Raw genomic sequence first — 19,251 nt, forward strand, 5'->3', positions numbered from 1 at the left:
TATCTAGTTTGGTCAAAAATATTAATACAACAAAATAGAAGCATTTTATTGTTTTTAATCTTAAAAAGAAACTTATTTTGCTGCCGGTTTTACTCCAAACTAGCCACTCCAAAAGAAAATGCAAACTTATTGTCCAATTCAATATTAGTACTTCTTAAGAATTCATTGTGTACAAAGCACACTGGTAGAGCAAAAAGGAACTCCATAAGGACTATACTATATGCTAGAACTTTCTTTCTTTACATGGGAGCAAAACAATGGCATAATGCAACAATCATCCAATTAAAAGCTATTTTGAGGCTTAACATATCAGTGATCCTTGAACAATGAATTGTAGCTACATTCTGCAATGCCTGTAGAGACTAGGATCCATAGAATGAACCTTTATCAGCTCAGGGGCAACCTTCAGCAGAACCGAAAAATTCATGACTTTGCTCTGGACTTCCTTAATATTCTGCAGCCTGACATTGTTTCTACAGATGTTAACTCCCTTAATTGTTGCTCTAACTCCTTGCTCCAGAAATGATTACATTTCACCCATTTTTTTTTTACTCTCCTTTAAACAATTCAAGAATTCCCTCCCACTTTGCTCCCTTGTAGGAGCTTTTCTTATGCCACAGTCTCTTTGAACTCTTCTACCTCAGTTTCCCTGCACTAGTTTCTCTCATTACCCTGACTAAGTTTCCCTGAATTGTTCTACCTCAGATTCCTTAACTATTCTGCCTCAATCCCCTTAGTTGTAAACCCAGCCTCTGGTTCATTAAGACTGAGGATCATTTGCTCTAAGATTATAAATTGTCAATGTGAGACTCAAGATAAGGGGGAGATCAGACTTCTTGGCTCCTGACTCCTTCTGCCCTCAAGAATTTATGATACTACCCCTTCTAAAAATATTCCAAAAGACAAGACTATCCCAGGTACCTCATTGACATCTTTACTTCTGTTTATTCAGACATCCTGACTCTGGCTTTTAGTAAGAATTTATAGCCTGTTCCCATCCTGACAGAACCAAATGGTTCTGTAATGAAGTTTCCTGCTCTTTTCTTTCTTTGTTTGAAAAAGGTATATAAAGACTTGGGATTCTCCCATTCATCACTGGAAACTTTGAGACAAGAGTCCTGTCCAGTCAATTATACTCTCCAATTAATAAAATATTAAAAACTCTCTAATCTCTCCTTGCCTCAGTTTCTCTGGCATTATACTATTTTCCGTATGAGTCTTTTTTCTCAGATAATAAATGTGTTTAGTTGCATTTATTAACTAATGTATTAAATTGTTTCATTTCAGGTACCTTCATGAGCTTCTCTCTAGGCACTCAAATAAATGTAAAGATAAAACATAATCACCACCTTCATGGATCTTGGTAATAGTAGGAAAATATGAAAGCACAGAAATGCTATCATACTGATAAAATAAAATACATTAATCCATAGATGTTTATTTAATGTCTGTTATATTCCAGCTATGATGGGTACTGATTGGATTATAATGGATAGAGCATTCGTGTCAGAGTCAAGGTATCTGCTCTACTATTAACTAGTGTCATGATTTTAGATAGATCATCTAGTCTCAATTAATTTCAGTTTACTGATATATTCAATCAGGGGACTGAATTACTTGTCACAAAATTCCCCTTAAGGTCTAAAATGTATGATAAAATGGCATGGAACTAATGAAGTGCTGAATATTTGTTAAGCATATCACCTATATATATTTGAATGGTTGAAATAAAATTAATTAAAGGAGCTGGGACAAAACTGGACTTCAAAAGGTGACTTTAGTAAATACCTAAATGTGTTAAAGCTTTAACAGTGAATAGTAAACAGAAAGTGTAGTTAATCTGAAATTGTTAAATCTCTAGGGTCATAATCACAGAAAGGTTAACACCTTTCTTTAGAGAGCAATCTAAAATTCTCAAGTATTTATCCCAAAAGGAAGGTTTAAGGGAAAAAAAAAGACATCAGTACAGACTATAAAAAGGATAGCTGTTTTTTCTGGCTTTTTAAAAATCATGGTCCACTCACCAAAGCTTGATTATGTCCTGAGCTACCAGATTACTAAGTATAGATTATCCAAATATGAATCACACTTGCTCCAGGAAAGAATCATCAGAAATGACCAGATAGCACCAAGTTGTTGCTTCTTCTGTAGTTGTTTCCTGTATTTTAGGGAGATATGGCCATTCATGAAAACTCATGGAAAAGGACAAAAAGAAAGGATTTTAGTTTGAAAGTTAGGACTCAATTAGTGCGAATAATAAATCCTGAGAAATTTTTATTATTTGAATTCAAACTATCTGAAGTTATAATATATGGAAAACATGGTAAGTAGTTCCAGCCCAATAGAAATATACAATGAAAAATCTAATAATGCAATCTTTTTTTATATAGGATTCCTTATTATTATTTTTAAAAATTAATTTCCTTTTTTATTAAAGCTTTTTATTTTCAAAACATATACATAGATAATTTTTTCAATATTGACCCTTGCAAAATCTTGTGCTCCAAATTCCTCTCCTTTCCTTTCACATACCCTTCCCTAGATGGGCAAGTAATCCAATATATGTTAAACATGATAATAACATATTAAATGCAATATATGCAAATATATATGTGTGTGTATATATATACACAATTATCTTGGTGCACAAAAAAAATCAGATCAAAAGGGAAAAAATAAAATGTACACAACATCCACTTCATTTCCAGTTGCTTGACACTACAAAAAGGACTGCCACAAATATTTTTGCATATGTGGATCTCTTTCCCTCATTTAAGATATCTGTGGGATATAAGCCCAGTAGAAACATTCCTGAATCAAAGGGTATGCACATTTTGATAGCCCTTTAGGCATAGTTCCAAATTGCTCTCCAGAATGTTTGGATCATTTAACAACTTCATCAACAATGTATTAGTGTCTCAATTTTCACACATCCTCTCCAACATTCAACAGTATTTTTTCCTGTCATCTTAGCCAATCTGAGAGGTATATAGCGATACCTCAGAGTTGTCTTACTTTGCATTTCCCTGATGAATAGTGATTTAGAGCACCTTTTCATACAATTAGAAATGGTTTCAATTTCTTTTATTTAAAAATTGTCTGTTCATAAAATTTGATCATTTAGGATTACTTATTCTTACTGATATAAAAATACTACCTCCCCACTTTCACTTTAGAGAGTCTCTTCTGAAGCACAGATCAAATGCCATTTTCTAGATTAAGTCTTAGCTGGATTTTCCCTTTAACTATCATCTGTTGATCATTCTCTCTACCAAACTATTTTGTACTTAACTATCTTGTGCATGTATTTATTTATTTTTTTATTTTATTGCTGCTGTCCAATGTATACATTGTCTTATTTCCCCCTAACTTCCATAAGAACATAAGCTCCTTTGGAGTAAGAATTCTTTCCTGTCTTGTACTTGTAATCCTAGTACCTAGCACAGGTCTGCACAATTAGTTATTAACTAATTGACCTCTGCCAGTACAGAGAGCAAGATAAGGATACAATTTCAGGGCAAGATAAGTAAATAGATAAATAGAAAGATAGATAAATAAATAAATGTCATGAAAAATATTAAGGACAGTAATTTGAATCAGAGAAAAAGAGAAACTAGCAAAGGAAAAAGGTAAAAACATAAAGAAAAAGTATTTCCTAAAAAATAATTTTCTTTTCAAAAGTGTAAAAATATGTCATGGTCAATGTTACTACAAACATTTAAAATTGAAAATAAATGATGTGTAGTATGAAGTTAATTTAAAAGCCTTTCCTCTGGGACCATAATCCAGGTAAGACTATTAAAAGATAATTCTGAACTTTTCAGCACCCAAATTGCTTTGAATGATGGTGATGATAAATAGACTTAAAAAATATATATGATATTAAAGTAGTGGGTTGTAGAATATGCACCTGATATGGATTTAATAAGTATTTTTGAATAAATGGGCTGAAAACATTTGTATCAAGTATCAAAACAAAAGTCCCCAAGAAGGAACTGTTTCTAACTCTTGACAGTTAAAGCATCATCCATCATATTATCATTTGATTAAATGTAAAATCAGTCTGAGTATAGCAAATGCCACTTTTAAGCCTGCATATAAGTAGTTCAAAAAAGAGGAAAGGAATGTATTTAAACAAAAATATTTGTAAAATTCTTTGTATTGTGTCAAAGAACCATAAACTAATAATGTTTCCATAAATGAGCAAGTAGCTCCTTCAAAATTATGGTAAATAATGTAAATAAATAGGTGGTGTCAGAAAAACCAGAGAAGATTTGTGTAATTTGAGAATAAACTAAGCTGAACTAGAAGAATACTATATAAAATAAAATTTAAAAAGCCTCTTTTCAATACAATAATTACTAGTACTTATTTAGCTCTTGAAGGTTTACAAAAATACTCTAACATTATTATCTAGTTTGCAGGTCACAATCCTGGGAGGTAGTTGATATTATTATCTTTATTTTACAGAAGAATAAACTGAGGCAGACAGAAGGTAAGTGACTTAAGCTAATCATGATTTCAAGGAACAAAGGATGAAGAATTCTACCTCCTGACAAAGAGTTAATAGACTAAACATACAGAATTAAAACATGTTTAATCATGGACAATAAGATTTTTTTTTACATTGGAAAATGTTTTCATTTTCCTTTATTTCTTTGTTCAGTTGGGAAAGAGGAGTCAAGAGAAAAAAATAAATGCTTGTTTACTGAAAAAATAGTTTTGTTTTTTTTTTTAAAGGAAGAGTCTCACTTAAAGAGAGGATAAGTGAAGGGGGCAAAATAAAGATGGTGGTGAGGAGACACGGTTTTTTGAACTGTCCTCATACCCCTATCTAACAAGGCACTCTTGGAAGCATTCAAAAAGGATGGCAAAAGAGAGAAGAAAAATGGGAAAGGAAATGAGAATTTTGCAAGAGGATTTGGAAAAGAAAACAGAAATTATCTGAAGAAAAATGCTTACAAAAATTAATTTAGTGAAATGGGAAAAGTATATAATTCCTTACAAAAGAAAACAACTCCTTGAAAAACAGAATTTGAGGAATGGGGAAAAAAAAGTCTATAGAACTAAACAACTCATTTTAAAATTCAATTGGCCAAATATAAAAAGAGCTTAAAAAAAGGTAATTGAAGAAAATAATTCACTAAAACTTAAAAATGAACAAATGGAAATAAATGACTCAATGAGACATCAACAATAGTCAACACCAAAAAAAATGAAAATATAGAAGAAAATGTAAAATACCTCATTGGAAAAAAAACTGACCTGGAAAACAGATCTAGGAGAGACAATCTAAGGATTATTGGATTTCCTGAATACTATGATGGAAAAAAAAAAAAGAACCTAGACATTTTATTCACAAATTATCAAGAAAAATTTCCCTTATGTCCTAGAATCAGGAAAATAGCCATTGAAAGAATTCACTGATTACCTCCTGAAAAAGATCCCAAAATGAAAATTCCAAGGAATAGCATAGTTAATTTCAGAATTATTGGTCCAAGGGGATAATTTTATCACTAGCCAGAAAGAAACAATTCAAATATCAAGGAGGCACAATCAGAGTTACTCAGGACCTGACAGCCTCCAACTTAAAGGATTGAAGGGCCTTGAATCTGATATTCTGAACACATAGAAACTTGGATTGCAGCCAAGAATCAACTATCCAACTAAATTGAGCATTATATTTCAGGGAAGAATAAGGACATTCAATGATACAGGTGAATTTCATTTAAAAGACCAGGGCTGAACAACAACAACAAAAAAATTGCTCTTCAAACGCAGAACTCACAAGAAGCATGAAAACATAAAAAGGAAAGAATTCTTGAGAACTATACCTCTGTTGTAGGTATATTTAGAGAATACAGGTATAATTTGATTTTACTATGATAATATAAAAAAGAAACTAGAGGTAAAAAAGTAAATTGTACTGGAAAAAGGAAAATGGAGGTAAAATGAGGGAAATTACATCTTGTGAAGAAGCAAATATGACCTAATATAAATGAGGGAAAGAAAGGAGGGAGATAAATATTCTGTGAATTTTACTCTAATGTATGTGGCTCAAAGAAAGAATATTAAATACATTTGGTTTCACAGAGAAACTTATCTCACCTTATAGGGAGAAGTTGGAGATGAAATGGTAAAGAAAATGAAGGGGAAACAGAAATAGTAGAAGAAAGATATGAGAAAGGGGTAGGGACTGTAGGGGGAAGGTTGTTTGAAGGAGATGGTGGTCAGAAGCAAAATACTGGGGAAAAGGGAAAAGGGAAAAGGGAAAAGAAAGAAAAGTATAACTTGGGATAAATAAGATGAAAATAAGTACAGAATTTCTCATTTAAACTGTGGATGTGAATGAGATGAAATCTCCCATAAAACAGAAATGAATAGCAGACTGGACTAAAAGCCAGAATTCTACATATGTTGTTTACAAGAAACACATTTAAAGTAGAGTGATACATTTAAAATAAAGGTAAAAGCTGGAGCAAAATCTATTATGCTTCAGGTGAAGTAAAAAAAGAAGGGGTTGGAAACTTGATCTCAGATCAACCAAAAGCAAAAATAGATCTAATTAAAAGAGATAAGGAAGGAAACTATGTCTTCCTCAAGGTTACCATAGATAATGAAGTAACATTACTAAACATATATGTACCAAGAGGTAGAGTATCCAAATTCCTAGAGGAGAAGTTAAGAGAGCTGAAAGAAGAAGTAAATAGCAAAACTATAATAGTGAGGAATCTCAACCTTCTCAGAACTAGTTAAATTAAACCCCAAAATAAATAAGAAAAAAAGTTAAGGAGGCAAATAGAATGTTAGAAAAGTTAGGTATGATAGCTCTTTGGAGAAAATTGAATGTAGACAGAAAGAAGTACATGTTTTTCTAGACAGTTCATGGAACCTATAGAAAAACTGAACATATTTTAGGGCATTAAGACTTCAAAATTAAATGCAGAATGATAAAAACAATAAATGCATTTTTTTCAGATCTTGTTACAATAAAAATTACATGTAATAAAAACCTAGGGGAAAATAGACCAAAAATCATTTGGAAACCAAATACTCTAATCCTAATGAATCAATGGGTAAAACAACAAATCATAGACACATTCAATATTTTATCCAAGAGAATGTCAAAAATGAGACAACATACCAAAATTTGTGAGATGCAGCCAACATGGTTGTTATGGGAAATTTTATATCTCTAGAGTCTTAGTTGCATAAAATGAGTTGGGCTTATAACTAAAAAATCTAGAAAAAGAAATTAAAAACCCCTAATTAATTACCAAATTTGAAATTCTGAAAATAAAAAAGGAGATTAATAAAATAAAACTATTGAATTAATAAATAAAACTAAGAGTTGGTTTTATGAAAACAACAAAATATAAACTTTTGCTTAATTTGATTAGAAAAAATAAAGAAGAAAATCAAACCTTAAGTCCCAAAAATGAAAAGGAAGGACTTTCTACCAATGAAGAGGAAATTGGAGCAATTATTAGGAGTTATTTTGCCCAATTATATGACAATAAATTTGATAATCTAAGTGAAATTAATGTAATGGGACTCTTTGTGTCGCTGATATTTGTGGAGGATGGGGCACTTGGCTGGGGGAAATTCCTAAAAATGAAACCTACCCATCTGAATCTCTCTTAAGAAAGCTACCTGGTTTCCCAAGGGAATCTCCCACCTCCAATTAATCTGTGAATCATTTTGGTCTGCAAACAATTACCACTTTTATTGATTTGAAAATTAGCCCTTAATCACTCCTTATCCCCAAAACATAGAAAGCTAAAAAAAAAAAAAAATTCTGTACTCTAAATCTCTGCTAATTCCTATCATGAATAGCTCACCGAGGGAAGTTGTTTCTCAAATTTTTTTTTTTTTTTTTTTTTTTTTTTTTGCCAAAAACCTTGCCTGGAGACCCGGACTGCAAATTCTTTCACAACAACCTGTAGCACCTGTCTGGGGGCCCCAATTGCTGTTAAGGTATTTCTCACCCCTCAACAAAATAGAGGAATACCTACAAAAATATAGATTGTCTAGGTTAACAGAAGAGGAAATAAATTAGAAAAAGATTTTTTTTAGAAAAAGAAATAGAATAAAGTATCAATCAACTCCCTAAAAAATGTTAATTCTATCAAACATTTAAAGAACAATGAATTCCAATACTATATAATCTATTTGAAAAAACAGGGAGAGTAGGAATCCTTCCAAATTCTTTTTATGACACAGATATGGTGCTAATACCTAAACCAGGCAGAGTTAAAACAGGGAAAGAAAATTATAGACCAATCTTCCTAATGAATATTAATGCTAAAATCTTAAATAAGATATTAGCAAAAAGACTACAGAAAATCATCCCCAGGATAATATACCACAATCAAGTAGGATTTATACCAGGAATGCAGGGCTGGTTCAATATTAGGAAAACTATCAGTATAATTGGCCATATTAATAATCAAATTAACAAAAACCATATGATCATCTCAATAGATGCAGAAAAAGCATTTAATAAAATCCAACATCCATTCCTATTAAAAACTCTTGAAAGTATAGGAATAAATGGACTTTTCCTCAAAATAATCAATAGCATCTATTTAAAACCAGCAGTAAGCATCATATGTAATGGGGACAAACTGCAACCATTCCCAATAAGATCAGGAGTGAAACAAGGTTGCCCACTATCATGATACATTACCATTCAATATTGTATTAGAAATGCAAGCTTTGGCAATTAGAGATGAAAAAGAAATTAAAAGAATTAATAGTAAATAATGAAGAAACCACATTATCACTCTTTGCGGATGATATGATGGTATACTTAGAGAAACCCAGAAAATTTGCTAAAAAGCTATTAGAAACAATCCACAATTTTAGCAAAATTGCAGATACAAAATAAATCCACATAAATCATCAGCATTTTTATACATCACTAACAAAAACCAAACTGCAAGTTTTCCTCAAAATGATCAGTAGCATTTATCTAAAACTATGAGCAAGCATCATATGTAACTGAGACAAAGTAAAACCATTCCCCATAAGATCAAGGGTGAAACAAGGTTGCCCACTATCACCATTACTATTCAGTATTGTATTAGACATGTTAACTTTGGCAATAAGACAAGAAAAAGAGATTAAAGGAATTAGAGTTGGTATTGAAGAAACCAAATAATCACTTTTTGCTAGTGATATAATAGTACACTTAGAGAATCCTAGAAAATCAACTAAAAAACTATTAGAAACAATTCACAACTTTAGCAAAGTTGCAGGATACAAAATAAATGACTGAATAAGTTATCATATATCAATGTTATGGAATATTATTCTTCTATAAGAAACAATCAGCAGGATTTTAGAGTCCTGGAAAGACTTATGCGAACTGATGGAAAATGAAATAAGCAGAACCAGTAGATCATTGTAAATAGCAACAGCAAGATTATACAATGATCAGTTCTGATGGATGTGGCTCTTCTCAACAATGAGATGACTCAGGTTAGTTCCAATGATCTTGTGTTAATGAGAGCCATCTAAACCCAGAGAGAGGACTGTGGGAACTGAGTGTGGATCTCAATATATTATATTAATTTTAATTTAATTTTATTTTATTTCTCATTTTTCTTCATTTTTGATGAGATTTCTCTTGTGCAGCAAAATAATTGCATAAATATGTCTGCCTTTATTCAATTTATATACATACATATACATATACATATATATATATAATATATATATATATATATATATATATAATATATATATATATATGCCATGTTTGATATATTTTGGATTACTTGCCATCTAGGAGAGAGGATGGGCAGAAGGGGGAAAATTGGAGCACAAAATTTTGCAAGGGTCAATGTTGAAAAATCACTCTTGTTTATATTTTGAAAATAAAAAGCTTCAATAAAAAAAAATAGAGGGTAAGTGTGCTATTGCTATTACATTATCTATAATCATCTTCATCTTGGACTTCATATATATGTATGTGTATATCCATACACATACAAACACAAATCATAAGGCTTTTGTTGCTTTAAGAAACAAATATGTTTTATATGATGTGCCACATTCCATGTTTACAAATTTGTAGCTTCGGTTTATAAGAGATCTTTGATATCATTTGATCACATCCCCTCTTTGTTGTTTTACTTGGTATTTTCTTGTCAATGATACTGGTGTTTTATGTCATTTTCTTCTTCAATTATGATATATGAGGAAGCTGAGGCAAACAGAGTCACACAAAAAGCTGACCAAATTTGAATTCATGAAGGTGTTTCCAAGCCAAATGCTCCATCTAATGGGCCTGCGATAGCTTTCATAAAATAAGTTCTTGCATTGACTAAAGACCAGTTATCTAAATGCCATCATAGTCATTTAAATTATGACCACTAGAGACTTTACCATGTGTAAAGCACTGCAAACAAGTGAGGAGAAAAGTATGAGAAATGATATAACAAAATTTTCTTATAGGGATGGGTGTGGTTATATCCAAAGTTCTTGATCTTACAAAGTATGAGATGAAATCATCTTTTAAATATAAGGGTTGGTAACAGGTCAATGCTGCACTAAAAAGCCTTGAGGATCTTGGTCCAGCCAACTGGACACTGACAAAGAACTGAAATTACTGTATACAATCTGGAAGTCAATCTACTGCCTGAGACAAGCAGGGAGGAGTACTTATAGAATTATCTTGGTTTTAAGTGTCCTTTTGTTCTTAATTTCTCTTTTATTTCTTGCATAGACAAAAGCATCATAATCCAGTTACTGTATATAAATAGGAAGCCAATCTATGATATCAACCAGTAAGGTTTTGTTTCCCTTATAAAAAAACTTCCTGTACCTCACCAACTAGGTAACTACTTTTTAAGGTTAGTTCACTTGCTAAAAATAAGTTAGCTTCCCTTATGGTTAAAGTCCTCTAGGAAGCTGCCATGCCTTAATAGCATCTTCTTCCTTAATGATATCTTCCCTCTGGTTAATTATGAGTTCTACTAGGGAAATTACTTCTTGTCTTTCCCCTGGTTAATCACTAAAACCCTTTTCTTTGCTAAAAATCCCATATGGATTTATCCTTTTATTAGCAGCATAATAAAATCTTAGTCCTTAGATTTGGAGGTAAAAGCCTAAAATTTCTTTTGAGACAACCCATAACACTGGCCCTAGACTCCAATATAGTTTGGGGATCTAACACCCCTCTCTTCAACATTTGATAAGCAAATTCCATATTTTGATGGGTAGAGTGTGACCGAACCCCCAAAACCCCATCAAAATGACAGAGCATTTTCTGATTTTACCATCTTCCATCTTCATCTATAAAATGAAGACAATTTAAATCTAATAATACTCCTGTCAAGATTAAGCATGAGAATCAAATGAAGTCATGGGTGTGAAAATGCATTGAAAAGTATAAAGTGTTAATAAGATATTAGCAACATTATCACTAATATGTTTAAAATAAGGTTAACAGAGGCTAGGAATTCCTCTCAGTGTTTTTGGAACAAGTCCAGTACCATTAGGAACCTGTCTAGATCCAGTAAAAGGTAAAGACAAGTACATAAAGAAGAGAGCTCTAGGGATAGTAAAAATCAATGAATCCAAAATGGACCATTTTGGATTCATTCATCTGTGTAGGCACTTGGATCCTGTTTGAAGTTTTCACTTCATTTACTTCTCTTTTTTTATTGTCTATTCAGCTTTTCTTTTCTCAAGGAAATTTCCTACTAAGCATGAATACTTGCTAGTGATTTATATCAATATGACAATTAGAAGCTACTGACAAAAAGCAATTCCTTTTTGCCTCCTTTCTTTAAATGGTTAAAAAAAAAAAAGGTAATTGATGGAGGTGTGAAACTGTGTTCCTTTTTGATTTGTCAAATTAAGACTCTAAAATTGCAAAGAAGGGACATTTAAGTCTCAAGCCCTCATGGGAAGCATATCTCCTCAGACAAGTTAACTGGCTTCATTGGACCTGGCCATTTCTAAGGCAAATCACATCCATTGATAGCCGGATATCCATTCAAATTCAGGCTGAAAAAGCCTTCACAGTAATTTCAATTGGAAGACACTGGGTCTGATCAGTTCAAACTGCCCCCAAATACCTGCCAAGATCTGCTCATAAAATAGGTTTCTATTTACTCTTTTCTTTGCAGATGTCTGGAGTAGGGCATAGCTGCCTGCCAGCACTGCTGTCCGCTGAGAAGACATTCTATTCTCAATGCCAGCCTCCATCTCCCTAACAGGACTTTGCCACTGAAGAAGTCAGTTTTTCTAGCAAAGCTGACTTCAAATCCAACAATAAACTTTCACTTTTGCCACTTAAAACTCTTTGATTCGTAAATTCTTTCATGAAGGACCTATGCTGACCAAAAGGGGATTTCCACAACTCTCTGACTGTCACTAGAATCCTATCAGTAATGAAGATAACAAGCGAGATTAGATCAGTTTCACAATTAATAAAACTCAACTTTTTGGTCATATCCATACTGATCTAACCCTAATGAAACCTACTTTCTACCCTCCACAGGACTTACCACCCTTCTGAGGAAAAATCTTATTTTAAGCAGTAAAGATACAATGGTTTCAACTGCCTGCAGGTATCATCACTTTCTTTTACCATGGAAGTTGCATAAGATTACAAGTGAAATATGGATTGTCTTGCGGAGTTCTTTCTCTCATAAGCTTTTGGTGTGGCAAAAATGTCAGGTCCAAGTAATACTAACTCATGATGTGTTTATCCCTTTTCTGCCCACATAAAAAGTGATTTGGAAATGTGATTATGAGCTGAATGTGAGTGCCAAGATGGAAGGCTTATTCCAAACATTTAATTTCTTAGGTTATCACACTGACACATTTACAGCAGAGTAATTCAAGGTGCTCAAAGATACCTATCATACTTTGCTAGCATGATGTATGTCTGTGCTAGAATAAATTGCCAGTAAGTCAATTTCTCTAGCAATCCCAGCTCTATGCAGACGGGCTCATGGAAGCTACTACATGTAATTTAAACCAGCCAGAGCTATCTTTAGCTCCAGTTACGTAGGTCATACTTTTGCTACTTCTAGGCATGAAATTGTTTAGACATTGTGTGAAATATATTGATACCCAGAAAGAGGTGGAGGAAAGTCAGGGAGACTACAGCCGGATGGAAGTGCCATGGTATAAAAGATAGCTATTAGGAAAACAAATATATACACACAAACACATATATACTAAAACCTATAATGAATGTACGTTACAAGGATTAGTAAGAAAGTACTATAGAAAAGAAGCAATATGAATTTAAATCAAATATTTAAATCAAATTCAGCCTTAACAATAAAGACTCTCAGTATATGCAATTCAATAGTCTCTTCATATGTACTCATATACCTGTATGTATATGCTTTTGTGTATGTGTGTGTATTCTGCCTACATTCTGAAAATGCCTTGACAAATAAAACAAATTTCTGTTTATGGAGCATACACAAATTATTTCTCCTTTAACCAGTTATTCCCTCCTGTTTTGCCTGTATTTACATAAAACAAGATTGAACAAGACTAGATTCAATAGCCCATTTGTTTGTTTACTTGACATCTGGGGGCTTTTATTATGTAGCTGAAAAAAACTGGCAAAAGTATCAGGCTAGTATTTACAGAATGGAAAATGTAGTTGTCAGAGAATAATTCTATTTCAGGATCATTTGTTTCATTTTTAAAATATTGCTAAACAATAATAATAACTAGGTAGGCATTTTAAACTTTGTTGTGTCAGAAAACAACTAATTTACTGTTTTACTTATTATATTCATGTGATACAGTCTATGGTAAATGAATCACAAATCTTCATAAATAAATATAAATGGAAAGAAACAGAGGTGATAAATATAAATGAAAGAATTTGCAAATTTGTGAAAAATATGTAGCATTTGCAAGCCACTTTCAGTGCATTAACTTTGTAAGTAAGAATCAATCATTTACATTCTATATAAATAGACAGCTAGAGAAAATTAAATAATATTCTACTTTCAGAATTTTGTGAGCTCTTTATTTTGTATCTGGAATGAGTGTTTTTCTTTTAGCTTTAGGTAAATGTGAGAAGAATGTCCTAATTAATCATAAAGAACATTGCACAAAGTGTGTTGTTCTCTTCCAGTCCATCTTCCCAATCTATTCAAGTGTCTAACATTCCCTTTAATAAGGTGCATTATACTATATCTGGAAGACACTGTATCTTATATTCACAAAAAGGTATAAATTGAAAGCCTATTATGTGTGTGTCAAAGGAAGTTTATTTTTTAGTATCCCATTTACAATTTTTAAGTTTTCTTTAAAAAATTTTCTTTGCAGCTTTCCATGAGGAAAAAAATAAACACATTTATCTTGCTCTGATCCGAAGCAATTATAAAACAAATATGCTCATCTATTCTGCATTTCATCTGCAAAGAACACAGAGTAATTACTCAAATGTGATAACAAACTATTGGAGAGAAGGTACAGAATGTTTGCACTGTAATTCTTCTGGATTCATTTTAATGTAATGTTTTCTTCATTTGAACTGTTTTATTCTCTATACACAATAAGCCAGAAATTAAAAAGAAAAGTAAGAATAGGTAAATAATTATTATTTTGTTATTGTCAAAGTAAACATGCAAAAAAGTCATGTAGGAAACAGGAGAAATTTACAGGTCTACATAGCTTTCAAATGCTAAGTAGTAAGAGTCTGGTTCATTTACTGGGTCTCTTTCTACTCTTCATTCTTCTAGTGAGAATAGCTAGTTCAATATTCTGTTTAAACTTGATTGTATTCTGAGATATATAGAAGTCAATAACCCTATATCTTGGAAAACTAATATCAAACTTTTTTCAGTGACAGAATGAAGTATGATTTGGCATGTGCTTTAAGTATAAATGGAAAAATGAGTCTTGAGTGTTCCTCCTGAGAAGTTACTTTTTAAAACTTACTTTTAAAAGAAAATATGTATTTTCCTCACTTTTCAAAACTTTCAACAAAATTTATTTTAAAAACTGTTAGATTTTGCTATCCATGGTACCATAGACATGATTTAGGGAATTTTGAGAATTACAAAGGATCACAGAGATGATTTAGACTGAAAACCCTGAACTATATCATCTCTAAGATCCTAAAGACTACACACCTACCCACCTACCAACCCATCCTCACAAACACACATACACACATTCATCTGTGTATATATATCATTAAGTATATGTTTCTTATGTCACATAGAAGTGAAAAATTGTAGATCTACGATATTGGTCCAATATTACCCACTCTTTACTGCTCTTTCCACTGAATTCTACTCTCCTCTTGCTCAGTCATTATATGCCAAATTCCATGAGAATAAAAATTCATTAATATAAATCACTAAACACAAAGCTGTTACAAAACACATACCTGAACAAAACATGAAAATGCTGATGGGAGGATTAATATAATATATCAAATTATATTTAGATACCTGTTTAATATATTTTATAACCATCTTTATGCATATTATTTATCATACACTGAATATTTTAATTTATACAAGGAATGAGTTGGATGTAATCCTTCACTCTAGGGAAGAATTCTTAATTTGTGGCCTATGAACTTTTTTGTAAAGAGACTTTTTTGTTATGCTTATGCATTGAAAAAAAATACACTTAAAAATGGTCTGAGAAGGGCTCCAAAAGTTTTCTTAAAAATAGGTCTGTGACTCAGGAAAAGGTTAAGTAACCATGCCTTTCATTAGGGGAATATGAAAAGATATAAATTACTAGGCACTGTCTAATGTTCTATGATAAATGATCACATTTTTTTTCATTATTATTTAGTTCACAAAAATCACCTGTTACTTTAAATAATCAACTTCAAATTGTGTACATGAATTGAGTATCTTTTAAAAGCCTCCAAGAGGAAGGCAAGATGGTATGAATAATTTCCTTTCTAAATTTTGCATGTATATTTTTGTCCTTAAGGAAAATAGTTTCAACTATGTTTCCATAAAAATTTTTGAACTCAATTTGAACTTCCTTTAAGTGTATAAAATAAATTTAACAATCTATTGAATACACAGAGCAAACAGAATTCCCATAAAAGAGTTCCTAATAACTCTTTTTCCTTTAATATTTTAATATTTAATAGATTTCTGCAATTATTTAAAAGTCCTCAGGTATACACATTCTATATGATTTTTTAAATATTCAGTAAATATGCAGTACTCATGTATTCATCAATTTTACTTTTACTTTCACCATTAGAGCATTGGGTGGTTTAAAAACCACATACATTTTTTTACTTAGAATTCTTCTTATAACACTCTCATTTTTATATTCCTAGTGTCTTCCAGACAGTTAATTTTTAAATTTTTAAATTTAAATTTAATGCTTAAATTTTTTTTAATGTTTAAAAAAGGTATTAAGTATTCACTATGTAGCCAACACTGTGATAATTTTAAAGACACAAACAAAGCAAAGGGCACTTCCTGCCCTCAGGAAGCTCTGAATCTAATGAGGGAACGCAATATATAAAAACAAAAACGAAGAAAAGGTATTGGGCACTGAGACAGAATATAGTTCTGGCAGTCTGATAGGAAATTATTAGGTATCTGCTATTGGGTCCTCATTAAATGGAGAATATGGAAACAGCTTTCTAATATTCGCACTCCACCTTCTTCAGTTAGCACAAGGGAAGGTATCCTACAGTAGATGTACTGAGGTAGTTTTAAGTTGCAGAGTTGATTTATTCTTGCAGGAAAATGAAATACTGAAAAAAAAATAATAATGAAGTCCAGTAGAACTGTCAGGTGAGAAATAATCAATTAGATGTCTTGGGTCCTATAGGTAAAGGGAGATAAAAGTGGAATCAGGGAGGAAATCTTCAATATTCTCTTTCCCCCCTCCATTCTCTCTAGTCAGAGGAAGGTATCCAAAAGACAGTGATAAATGAGGAAATGTGTGTTTCATAGTTGATTTGAGCTTGAAAGAAGATGTTTCTAGAGATGATGATGAAATCCAAATGAGTAGACAAGTTAAAAAATGTTGGAATCCTTACTAACTGCTAACTAATTAGAGTTGATCTAATCTTACAAGAAGATGTTTTGGGCAGAACCTGAAACAAGGTACTAAGTAGAACTACCCATAATCCCTCTCTCTGGAAGGAGCATAAATAGGCCAATGGGCCAGTCGGAGAGTTCTTGAGAGAGTGAAGAAGCTACAAGTCGAGATTTCACCGGAATGACATGAAGATTGGAGCTGGCTGGAGGCTGAAGAAAGCAGAGGCAGAGGCTGAAGGACCAGACCTTTGGATTTAAAGACATTTGGAGAGAGCTCTTGGAACCAAGCAGAGAGATAGGCCTCTAAGCTAACCGGGCTATATTGGAAATAATAAAAGATCTGAACTTTTATCACCTGGCTGCGTTTTGAGAAGAAAAAGCTCACCACAAAAAAATGTTCCTAATTCTTCACATTCATATTGAAATATCTCCCTAGAAAAAGTATGCTAAAAAAAAATGTATCTGACATATCACTTGTTGGAATCCTTACAAAGTGTTAAGTCATTAGAATTGATAGAGACAATAATTATCTAATTTAGCATGGTTCAGTATGATTGATCTGATCCTACAAGGAGATGTTATAGGCCAGAATTTGAAACAAGGTACTAAGTGGAATTGATGGAAGCAATGCTTGTGCGCTTGGGTTTGCACCTTTAAAAGTTTACACATTAGAGCTCACACATTGGAGTTCACAAGTACAGGAGATACACAAAGTTAACTTTGTGAATTCACATCTCCCATAATCTCACTCTTAGAAGAGGAGTCAACCTTTGGGAGATCATATATAAGAAGTTGACAGAGGCTCAGTAGGAAGTTCAGGTGAAAAGATTCAGAGTGGAGGAGAGTCAGTTCAGAAGAAGCCATGAGTTGGAGTTGAGCTAGAGCCAGAAGTCACTTCAGAAGATTAACAGAGTAAGAGTCAGTTCGGAAGATTGCCAAGAGTTAAATTTGAGCTAGAAGCAGAAGCTGCTAGAGGCAAAAGATTAGCAATGAGAGCTCTCGGAACCAAAGAAAGCTCAAGTGAGTTTAGTTAAGAGTTGAGCTAGAAGCTGAAGCTGGTAGACAAGCTGCAAGAGCTCTTGGAACCAAGGAGGGAGAGAGGCCTCTAAGAAAGCTTTCCAGGCCCAAGGAAAGCAATAAGACATGGAAGGAGAAAATAAACGTTTGGATTTTATCAGCTGGCTTCATTTGAAGTGATTATTACTCTGAACTGAAACTAAGGCTGCCTCCAGAAAACCTCCCCAAGAAACCTGCTCCCAGAGAACCATCACATATTATATAAAAGAAGAACACCATATCACTGACCAGATAAATCTTGAAACTGTAGAAATGGTCCCTTAATAATTATTCCCTATCTTGAAATGATACCAAAAAGACTGAGTGAAACTGAACCTAGAACAGACTCTTCTTTTCTAATTTCATTAAGAGATAATACTTTGGAGGTGTACTGGAGAAAGGGGTGGCATGAGAGATTAACTAAAAATAATTATCACCTTTTGAGATCTTTATGACCCATTATTTCATACAGGAGAAGAGTCATAGAATCTATTAATATATTATTTGAGCTTCAAATAATTTCAATATCAAAAGATATTCAAAGGTAAAGTAGATTGTGAGGTATTTTTTGAGAGACAAGTTTTGATTTTTTAAATTGTGATTGTTATTTTTTTTTTTAACACTGTACCATTTTTCTTGAAGCAGGTGAATTGAGATGTTTTTTATAGTGCTCAGCACAATGACTGGGATGTGCTAAGTGTCAAATAAATGTGTGTTGCTTCTTCCATCTCCATCTCTCCTCTTCAGCCTAAGTTCCTTAGAGTAACTAGTTAAAAGAAAAGCAACTGCATTTCATTTGGTGAAATAAAACCTACTATGTTCATGTTCTGGAATTATGTCCAGCTACTAAGATAAGAGATGGGTGAAAGACAAGACAAGACTGTGCCTCTAAAAAGAGCATCAGGGTTGCAGGATACAGAATAAATCCACATAAATCACTGCCATTTTGTTATCAACAAACCACAGCAACAAGAGATAGAAGGAGAAATTCCATTTAAAATAACTGTAGACATAAAAAATTTCAGAGTTTGCTTTCCAAGACAAAGTCAGAAATGGTATGAACACACTTAACAAAACACTTTTCACTAAAAAAGTAGATGTAAAGAATTAGAATAATATCAAATGCTCATGAGTAGGCTGAGCTAATATAATAAATAGTTCAGTAACATAC

The sequence above is a fragment of the Antechinus flavipes genome, chromosome 1 (genome assembly GCF_016432865.1).
Source record: "Antechinus flavipes isolate AdamAnt ecotype Samford, QLD, Australia chromosome 1, AdamAnt_v2, whole genome shotgun sequence".
NCBI lineage: Eukaryota > Metazoa > Chordata > Mammalia > Dasyuromorphia > Dasyuridae > Antechinus > Antechinus flavipes.